Consider the following 10,837-nt stretch of genomic DNA (forward strand, 5'->3'; position numbering starts at 1 on the left):
AACACAACGGGGCCAGGAAGTCCCATCTTCCCACATGCCCAGAAGGTGGAGTCAGAAAGAGTTGGTGCACACACCACTAATGGCTACCACATTGGTATTTTTATTATCCCCATTGGACGAGATGAGGATGTTGAGGCTCAGAGAGGTTAAGTAACTGGACTAAGGTAAACTAATTGGCATATAGTGGAGTCAGGATTAAATCCTACATCTGTCTGAGTCCAAAGCTAGATATATTAGTTTCCTGTTGTTGCTGTAACAAATTTTCACAAATTCGGTGTCTTAAAGCAACACAATTTTATTATCTCACAGTTCTGGAGGGCAGAAGTCTAAAATGGGTCTTACTGGACTAAAATCAAGGTGTTGTCAGAGATGTGTTACTACTGGAGGTTCTAGGGGACAATTGCATTCTTCAGCTGTGCACTCTTCCTCCATGTTCAAAACCAGCAATGGCCAGTGAACTCTTTCTTATATCCCGTCTGTCTGACCTGCTTCTGTGTTCACATCTCCTTCTGTAACTCTGCCTCTCCTGCTTCACACTTTCACTTTACAAGGAAACTTACAATGACACTGAGCCTACCGGAAAGTGCAGGAGACTCTCCCCATCTCAGAGCCAGCTGATAGTAACCTTCATCCCATCTGCAAACCTTATTTCCAAACTTTGCCATTTAACTTAACATATTCACAGGTTCCAAGGATTTAGGATGTGGGCATCTTTGGGAGCGGGGCATAATTCTGCCGACTACACCTGTGCTTGTTTCATGACCCTTAATTGCCTCTTGTCTTGTGGTTCCACAACCCAATGCAGAGCTGACATGTTTCTCCCTGACACCTGCATGCCACACGTCCTCTGCTCTTCACTTGGAGGTAAGATGCCTCCTTTCCTTCAGTCACTGTCCCTGGGACTTTTAATCCTGGACATATATTTTAACTTTGCTCTTGTTAACATATTTAAAAAATAATTTCCAGAACTTTTGTACCTTGCTGGCTTTATCAAAGCTCTTGTTCATTTTTCCCTTTCACCAGTATTTGTAAGGGGTCAGAGTCCCTTTTTCTCTATGGCTGGTCTCACTGTAGTATGGTTTATCCATTTCCACCTTGTGGACCTGTTTATAGTTACCAGCCAGGGTCGTGCATCATTTCTGTGCTCATCTCATAGAGTCTTACATTGCTGTATTCTAGAAAAATCCTTGGACTTAAGCAACATGTTCTTTTCCCATGCCTGCTGATGAGGCACCTGTCTGTCTGTCTGTCTGTCTGTCTGTCGGTCTGGGTTTAATATTGTTCTCTGACTGGCTTCTCAGAATCAGACACTCTAAATAGTAGTTCCCCATCTTGTCTTGTTTCCTCCGCATGGAGACCCCTGGTTCCGGTCACGGTCATGGGAAACCTCCTCCACAAAGACTAACCAATGACCAGGAATTGCCCCTCCTCCCAGGAAGCCTTCACAACAGCCAGACCCACCTCCAGCTCCGACTACAACCTTCTTGTTTCTCCTTCTATACTTGCCAAAAGTCCTTTGACCCTCCTTTCAGCCTCTCAGATTCACACCCACACATTGGGGCCCACTCAGACCCTAACTTCCTTGAGGAAAATTCCAGAGCAGTACAGCCCTGGGACTCACGCCTCCTCTGAGCACCTTCAGAAGTTATCGCCAGTAACTCTAGTTTTGATACTTTATCATCTATCATTATGCAGAAATGGCAAAGTGGTGGCTGGTGGGCCAAATAATGCCTACGGATCTGTTTTGTTTGGTCTACACATGGTTTGTATCTTTTTAATTATTTGCTAACATGAATCAGTAATCTTTCCATATAATCTGAATTCCTAGCTTCCTTGAAAAATATAAAAGTCTAGTAATATTGGCTCTGTATTCTCATAGGCTGGCAGCTTCCCCTTTACATGGAACATGTGTCCTCTAGCTCACCACAATCCCCACCAACTCCCTATTGTATTACCCCAGCCTACTTTGTTCATTGTTAGTACTTGCCTGGCTCCTAAAGGTATTCTGAAATTCTGATATACTCTATGCTTGCCTAAGTGTCCAGCTGTATCACAATTTCTTGGAGGAAAGAAATTCCATTTTAAATTTATTTTGTTTCTCCCTTGCTTCTCTGTACATAGTAGATGTCCAATAAATATTGAGAGAGTAGAGAATTTCCTGAAAGAGCAGTCAACCTCTGGATGTTTCTAGAATGTGTAAAAATTTACTTTTCTACAAGGTAAGCTTTGTAAGTGAAACATTTGTTGAGAAAGTACCATGTGCTTAACTCTGTGTTAGATGCCTTAGAACAACAGATAAGGAAACCAATGCTCAGAGAGAGAGCCTACAAAGTAGGGCTGGAGCTATAAATCTGGTAGTTTCTGGGATAAGTAAGGGCTAATGCGTATGTTCAATGAGAAAGCTGTCCTAAGCATCAGTGCTGGAAGCAGAGAGGAGCTGCCCCTGGCACTCTCTGGTAACATTTGTGCACAAATTCTGAGAGTTACTTTGTTTGGATAGAAATTGAGCATTTATTAAATGCCTTTCTGTGCTGGGCGTTTATCCAATTACTGTAGTTATTCTTGGACTATCAGGGATTCTGAGCATCCTGGCATCCTTCTGAAAAGATGAGGGCAATGTACATAGACTGAGTCTAATTGTTGATGGGATTTGGAGCCCATTTGGTGAGTCACACTCAGTTGAGAGAAGCGTCTGCTGACTCCCTTGCCTGTCTGTGCATGGAGATTGTGCTGTTCCCTCACACCATCACTGGTGGTACTGATGTGTGGCGCGAGATGGGAAAATATGGAGAAATTATGCGTGTTTAATTGCACAGCAGCAAGCAGAAAGGAATGTGAGAATACCAAAAACTCCCACTGGGCCAGAAGTCTGGTGTCATGTGTTGCTAAACAGCTGCAGGAAAATTTGTCTGGACCCTTGGATGCAGAGAGGTGTGTTTACCAGACTTCGGTTCTGAGTAACTTTGAGGGCAAAGAGGTTGTACAGGAAATGGACCTGGTGCATCTAGGAGTTTGACTCTGGAGCCTTGTGTGCCTCCAGCCACCACTAGTTCCAGCCATGCTAGGAGAGGAGGGAGGTAGGAAGGTTTCAACCCCATCAGGATCCTCCAAGCATGATGGTGCTGACAGTCCCTGCTTAGGGCCACCAAAATGCTCAGGTTCAATTGGGTGGGCTGAACCTTGGGGAAGGACAAAGCTCTTCGGCCTAAAGGAGGCAAGGCAGGGCAGGGGGGGTAGCAGGGGTGCGGGGAGGGAAGCAGCACAGAAACTCAGCTAAGAGTACATATGGGGGCTTTTGTCCTTCAGATTCTATAGAAAGTATGGAATCCATAGCCTTGGAATCACCTAGAACTGTGTTCAAGCCCCTCCTGTATTCCTACCAAGTGTGGCCTTAGGCACGTCACTTAATCATTCTAAGCTAAAGTTTCTTTCTCTCTGTGTGCAAGGAGTCATGAGGTGATGTTTGTCTAGAGCCTGGCCTGTATTTCAAGAGATGGGAGCTCTGAGCTCTAGATTGATGCAGCTGAGCAATAAACTCTCATGTTGGTTGTCGCTCACTGTGCGCTCACTATGGGCCAGACAGTATGCTAAGCCTTTTAAATTCATTATCTTTTTAATCCTTAAAAGAAAAAGAAATCTAGTTACAGAGAGGAAGAGTAACTCACCAAAGGTCATCCAGCTAATAATGACAGAACCAGTACAAGCTCTGTGCAGAACAGTTCTGGACGCTACTAACCAGACCACCTGCCAAGCATTAGACTACTCCCCACTGAGGAAACTTGAGACTTAGGAGGCACTGGGGTCAGGTACAGAACTTGGGGCTTCAGACTTCTGGCTCTGCTATTTACTATCTATTTACTATTCTGTGTGGCCTTGGGCAAGTTACTCAACCTCTCTGAGCTTCAGTTTCCTATCTGGAAAAAGTGTGAGCCCAAAGCCTCTGGCAGCCTATCCTGTGGGAGGAGGTAGAGTGAAAGGAGCTTAGAATCTCCTAGAGACAAAAAATAAGAAGCCATGGATGTACCTGTGGCTTTATGAGGTGGAGGCAGATCTGGAACAGAAACTCGCCAGAGTGAATGTCCTTGGCTTACACTCCTCATTTAGAGAGAGCCCAGGTGGGCTAGATGGACAGGAGTATGCCCACACCATGAGCTGCTGTTGCCACCTAGGGGACAAGCAAGGACCAGGAGCCCAAGCTGGGCTATGGCTGAGCAAAACACCACATTCCCGTCTCCTGCTGGCTTCCGGAGTGGAAAGGGGCGGCCAAGGCTCGCTCCAGGAATGGGGAGGGGACTGAGGAAAAGCAACTGAGCACTGCCTCTGGTTTGGAGGTTATAAATAAATCCATCTGGAAGTGTTTGGGGCTATGGGAGCCTGAGGCCGGCCCCTGCAATTCAGGCCATGTGGCACATATTTCCATTCACACTAGACCGCCTTGATCCCAGGAGACTGTCTGATTGGGCCTGTCTGCTCCAGCCCTGGCTCGAGCAGGGCAGGAACCTCTCAGCCCCAAATCTGCTTCCAGCCCCTGCTCAACCCTCCACTCCTCCCAGCTCAATGCCAGCAAGATCATGTCTGAGAAAGTGCTTTGAAAACTTTTCCGTGCTATTCAAGCCTTTGAATGAATGAATAAATTTTCTATTACGACTTGAACTGGAAGTCCCCCTTGCGAGTCAGAGGCCGCATAGTGGTTAGGGAAGGTGTGGCATTCTTCACTTTTAGCCTCCATCTCAGGATCCTCTGTACCCATTCCAGCTAAGACTGGCTGACATGCAAAGGTAGTGCCCACGTCTTCTTCATCTTTCCATCCCCAGCACCAAGGGTAGTGCCCAGCAGGTGTTGGGAGCACAGTAAAGAACAAAATACAGTCTTTGCCCTCCCTGAGTTTGTACTCACACTGTTTTTCAACAAGAGGGCTATTAGCACTTTGAGTGAGACAGTTATTTGCAGTGTGGGACACTCTTGTGCATTGCAGGAAATTTAACATCCTGACTCCTGGCCCTAGGTGCCACTAGTACCTTGGAGTCATTGTGACAACCAGAAATGCCTCTACACATTTCCAAATATTTCTTGGGGCCAGGAAGATCCAGCCCTGGCTGAGGGCCACCACTGAGGAACTTGACAGTGAGTGAGTGAAAGAAGGCCATCCCCAAGATGTGAACATGTTACGTCCTTTAAGTCTACATATAAATCACTGGTTTAGAACCAGGAGATTATGTTTGCCCTAAATTGTGTAAAGTGAACCTTTGGTTGGTGACTTAAGCACTGGTTGCCTGTAACATAGCTGAGGTGTACAGTTCTCCCGAGCTAAGCTAGGGCTGAGGCACAGGTACCATCATAGCAGTTTTGGACATGATGATTAATTGGGAATGTACAGAAAGCAGCCAGGATCTGGCCCCAGGGGGAAATGACAGATCTGACCTCAAGATACAGATTTGTAGTAAATCCACATTGAGGTGGGAGTTAGAGTTGAGGCCCAGGATCCACTAAGATCGTTGAGGGAGATGGTACTGGGGAATGGTGGAGAACGAATCCAGGAGAAAGGCCAGAGCTACAGAAGTAGGCCCTTGAGGCTTCTTTTCTCTGCTCCTTCATTTCCGTTTCCGCCGTCAACACCCCAGTTGAGGACCATTGCAGCATCAACCTAACTGGCTTTTGTTCTTCTGGTCTTTACTTTCCAGAATTATCTTTCTAAGACACTGCTTTCAACATGTTCCTTCCCACCATCCACCAGATCCAACTACAGCCATGCACTCTAACCCCCTGCAGTCCAGTTTCCCTTCAACATGGCACTCCCTTGGTGAGCAAGCTCCAGATTCTTCTTTCAAGATTCATCGTTGCTCATCTCCATACCTTCTCATCTGGCTAGAGAGACTCCCAAACACACATGGCTCTACTCTCCACCATGCCACCTCCTCCCTGTGATGCCCTTTAACCCTCTCTCCATTTGGAAAAATGCATTAAGGCTTCAAGACGCAGGTCAAGTCTCCCCTCTTTTATTAAACTTTCCCTGACCCCTCTGTACCCACTCCAGATCTTTGCATACTCCATGGAGCTGTCTGTCTGTCCCTCTGCGAGGGCAGCAGCCAGGTCCCATTTAGCTTGATAATCCCATCACCCCGCCACTGTGAAGGAATGGGGGGAAGTGGGCTTGGAGATGGGCTGGTACTACAGTGCAAAGAGAAGTGGACCATAAATCCACTTGAGACACTTTTAACTGCTCTTCTCATAAACACTGTCTTCAGAAGAGGGTTTGTGAAAGACCTAGAGAAGAGAAAGGGAAAGACAGAGAGCCAAGGCAAGGAACAGGCATCATGAGCAGTAGTATGGAGATGAGAGGCTGAAAGGGTGAAAGAGGAAGTCACAGCAAAGGTCTGCATCCACAGCTCACATACACAAGAGATTCAAATAACCTGCAATAAAATAACAGATTTGAGGTTCAGAAAATGAAAGCCACTGCTTAGGCAGATCAGCTGAATGTCCAGCTAATCAATAGGCATTAGTGTCCCTCAGGGCCAAGCTATGCATGGAACCATGTCCTGCTAGGATCAAATGTCAGCTAACCAGGACTCCTGTTTAGTAAAGAGCAGAAAACAACACCGGCATGAAAGATGTGAAGAATTCCTCAGATTGCTCTTCTTAAGGGTACCAGGGACCACTGGAGCCCCATGGTTGCCCCACACCACTGGCCTGGCTCTTACCAAAGAAAAGTGGACATAAGAAAAAAAACAAACATGTGGGTGACTAGTATCCCAGAGGCCATGCAGACACCTTTTACACGCACGAGCTCACTTTATCCTTAATGCAACACTGTGAGGTGTGTCTTGTCCATATTTTATAGATTACAAAATTGAGGTCTTGGCGGGGGGTGGTTAAGAATCTTACCCAAGTGCACACATCTTGAAAGTCTGGGACCTAGGATTCCACATCAGGTCATCCCCTCCTAGATTGGCAAAAATTTGTTTTACAGTCTTGCTGACTTGGGCTGTGGGGCTGACCTCTTTGGATTAATTTCTTTGAACTTAAACAAAATACTATCAGTTTTTCCTGGCTCTGGAATGAACCTTCAGAATCATGTGGTGTTCTTTAGTTTCCAGCTGGGTACCTTTGCTGGTGGATCACAATATGAAGCAGCAGGCCTTATCCTGAGAATTAACAATGTACGCCCAAAAATGCCAGGATGCTTTTGATTTCCAGAAGATACTTCAGGCTGGGGGTTATCTGCCTATTGGACCAAGTTTTCTATTTTCTCTTTCCTCCCAATGATCTGCCTATAGTTGATGGTTGCCTGCTTTCCCAGGCAAATTTAAAAATTCTTATCAAAATCATGGAACCTTTGAGCTGTTGCCTACACTGTGTTGTGACCACCCCTTGGACCCATTCTTATCCATTTGCTGCCAGCCTGAGAGTGATTTTTGTAAGCAGAAGACAGGAGGTATGGACAGGGCAGGTGCGGACAGTGTTTTCCAGAATCGTGATGTGACATGGTTAGGCCAGCTCATTGGAGGAGCCAATGGAAGTAGAGTAGCTGGACCCAATTAGGGCAAAATGGCACCCAGCAGGACCTGCATAGGGTTGTGGCTTTAGAGTGGGGTCGGTTGGCTAGAAAAGTCAATGACAATAGTTTTCTGGAGTCAGGTACAGTCTGGGAACATTTTGGGTTGAGCCATTGGGCTTGAGTTGTGTTTCCCACACAAGTCATGGGGTCTTAGGGTTCTCATGGTGCCTATGGGGCCTTCTGAAATCTTGTCGAATAACATTTTCAGTGGTATACAATAACAAACAGGATAACAAGTTTCTGGTTTGGGCTTTTGCTCTGGTTGTTTTAGTGAACAGGATTCTTCTGCACCACCTTCCAACCACTTCTCACCACTTCCGCTGCTACTACCCGAGTCCAAGCCATCATCCTCTCTTGCCTATCACCAGTCTCCTAAAGAGATGCTGTTAAAACATAGTCTGAGTATGTCAGTCTTTTGCTGAACATCCTCCAATCGCTCCATGTTACTCATATTAATATTATGGTAGCCTGCAAGGCCCTTAATACTCTGGTTGCCCTCACCTCTTTGACATTATCCCTACGAATCCTTCCATCACCTTCTCCATTCCAGCCACACAAGTCTCCTGATCATTCCTTAAGCTTTCCAGGCACTTTAAGCTTTGTACTTGCTTTTCTTTCTGCCAGTGTGTCAGTCAGGATCCTGGGAGAGAGTGATTATGGGAACTGGGGTAGGGTTGCTGTATGGAAAGGGCCACCTTGACAGGAGCTGTGATCTTAGGTAGAGGGATGTGGCCAACTCATGATGACCCTGCATAGAGAGAGCTGATGAAAATCTTATTTTGTTTTTTCCTTCTGATCTCCTTGCAGGTGCCTGCCATTGGTCAAACCTAACCCGAAGCCAGAGGGCAAGGGAACCTGTTGATGCAGTCCACAAAGGTCAGCCTACCAGGGCACACAGCTGGGTGGAGAAGGGTAAAGAAGATCTGGAGGGGCGCATGGAAAATATCCAGAACCGCTGGATAGCTCTGTAGCTAGCTGCCTCCCTCACTTCGTTCACATCTTCACCAAAAGATCTGATTGTTCTCGGTGAGGCCTTCTCTGGCCAGCATTTCTAAAATTTTAGCCCCCCGAAACCAACACCTTATATCTTCCTTCCATGTACTTACTACCACCTAACATGCAATTTATCTTGCTTGTCATTTGCTCTCGTACTACAATGGGAGCCCCATACAGGCAGGGACTTTATTTTACTCACTGCTGTTATCAGTGCCTAGAATAGCACATGGCATATAGTAGGTGCTCAGTAAATATACGGTGAATGAATGACTGCATTCTTAGGAGCCATCCTAGAGTGAGTCTGCTCTCAGCCAGGCAGAAATGGGTATAGATGTCCGATTGTTATTCATGCCTGCTGTTCTCAGGTTCCTCCAAAGAAACTAAATGGCTGCCATATTTTCAGGGCAGAGGATGGAGAGGCCATTGTGGCCCCCAGCATTGAAACTTGCATGACATTTTTTCAACTTGAACCTTATGGAAACTGTTGTTCCATTGGTTAGCATGGGCTGAGCTTTGTGTTTTTTAAGTTGTCAGAAGCAGTGAGTAGATTCACAGCCATGGGGACATTGGCACTTCCAGATGGCACTTCCATACCTCAGGAGTAATGCTGGTGGCCCTGTTTCTGAACCAGATAAGCCTCAGGAGCTACTTCCTTGAGGCTTGAGGGCAGGGGGCATGAGCCGGGTCCCCAGCCACAGTGCTGGTGAAACAGGGATAGGTCACATCACGACAAGCAAAAACAGCTTCAAATTCCTAGAACACTGTAGCTGTGTCCAGGATAATGTTTTTACTCTATACATAGCATATAAATATATTCTCATTTAAAAAAAAAGTCAATCCAGTTACAGTTAAAATACTTTTGCGTCCCCAGCTCTACTCCCCAGAGGTAACCACTGTTACCAGCATAGCGTACCCTCTTCTAATTTTTTTCTATGTGTACATAATTTGGTTGTGTGCAGGTATGTAAAAATAAATGGTATCATACTGTGTTTACTGATCTGTAACTTGCTTTTTTCACTTAATATTTCTTGGAAACCCTGCCATATTAGGACACTTGGATCACACTCATTCTTTTTTAATTAAACTTTTTTTATTTTGAGATAATTGTACATTCACGTGCAAGTTAAGAAATAATGCAGAGAGGTATCATATACCCTTCACATAGTTTCTCTCAGTGACAACCTCTTGCAAAACTGTAGTAGAATGTCATAAGCAGGATAATGGCATCGATCCAGTCAAGACACAGAAGATTTCCATCCCCACAAGGGTCCTTTGAGTTACCCTTCAAAGCCACACCCTCTTCCCTTTCACCCCCACATTCTCCTTAACCCCTGGCGCCCACTCATCTGTCTCTATTTCTAAAATTATGTCATTTCAATAATATTATGCAAATAGAATCATACAGTATTGTTTGTTTTCTTCAGTCAGCATAATTATCTGGGGATTCATTCACTTTGTTGTGTGTGTCAATAATCTTTTCCTTTTTATTGCTGGGTAGTTTTCTGTGGCTTAGATGGACCATGAAAAGTGTACCCATTCACCTGTCAAAGGCTTTCTGGGTTGGTTCCGATTTGGGGCTGTTATAAATAAAGCCACTATGAACATTCCTGTAACAGGTTTTTATGTGGACAGACGTTTTCATTTCTCTGGGATGAATGTCCAAGAGTGCATTCGCTGAGGTCATTTGGTATTTGCAACTTTAGCTTTTAAAGGTACTTGCCAAACTGTTTTCCAGAATGGCCATACTATCTCACATTCCCACCAGCAGTATATGAAGTTTCTAGTTTCTTGGCATCCTCACCAGCATTTGGTGTGGTCACTATTATTTTTTTCCATTTTGATAGGTTCATAGTGATATCTTATTGCGATTTTAATTTGCATGTCCCTAATGGCAAGTGATTTAACGTCTTTTCATGTGCTTACTTGCCATCTATACATCCTTTTCAGTGAATTGTGTTTTCATGTCATGTTTTGATTGTCAACTGTAAGATCTAGCTTATATGCCACATCACTTTAATATCTACCTCCATCTTAACATCACCCTCTCCTGTGTGTGTCTTCTCTGTGCGTCTATCACATCAAGACATTTGTCACTTGACTTATGGCCCAGTCGAATAACCAAGAATAACCTCCTCATCTCAAAATCCTTGACTTAATTACATCTGCAAAGACCTGTTTTCCAGTGAAGGTCACATCACAGGTTCTGGGGATAAGGACATGGACATATCTTTTGAGGGCTACTATTCAACCCACTGCACAAGTCAAAGTCACTTTCTGCCTATG

At 45.1% G+C, this 10,837-nt stretch overlaps 1 long non-coding RNA gene across 1 annotated transcript in view; it reads left to right on the forward strand.

The window, feature by feature from the left end:
• The window catches only part of LOC112477151, a 74,213-nt gene extending 65,689 nt beyond the window's left edge, over window positions 1-8,524 (forward strand). Inside the window, exon 3 of the long non-coding RNA XR_003045332.1 lies at window positions 8,366-8,524. This is a non-coding gene — a long non-coding RNA (uncharacterized LOC112477151). The remainder of the gene's footprint in view (window positions 1-8,365) is intronic.
• The last annotated feature ends 2,313 nt before the right edge of the window (window positions 8,525-10,837 follow it).

Source organism: Pteropus alecto, unplaced genomic scaffold (assembly GCF_000325575.1).
Source record: "Pteropus alecto unplaced genomic scaffold, ASM32557v1 scaffold312, whole genome shotgun sequence".
NCBI lineage: Eukaryota > Metazoa > Chordata > Mammalia > Chiroptera > Pteropodidae > Pteropus > Pteropus alecto.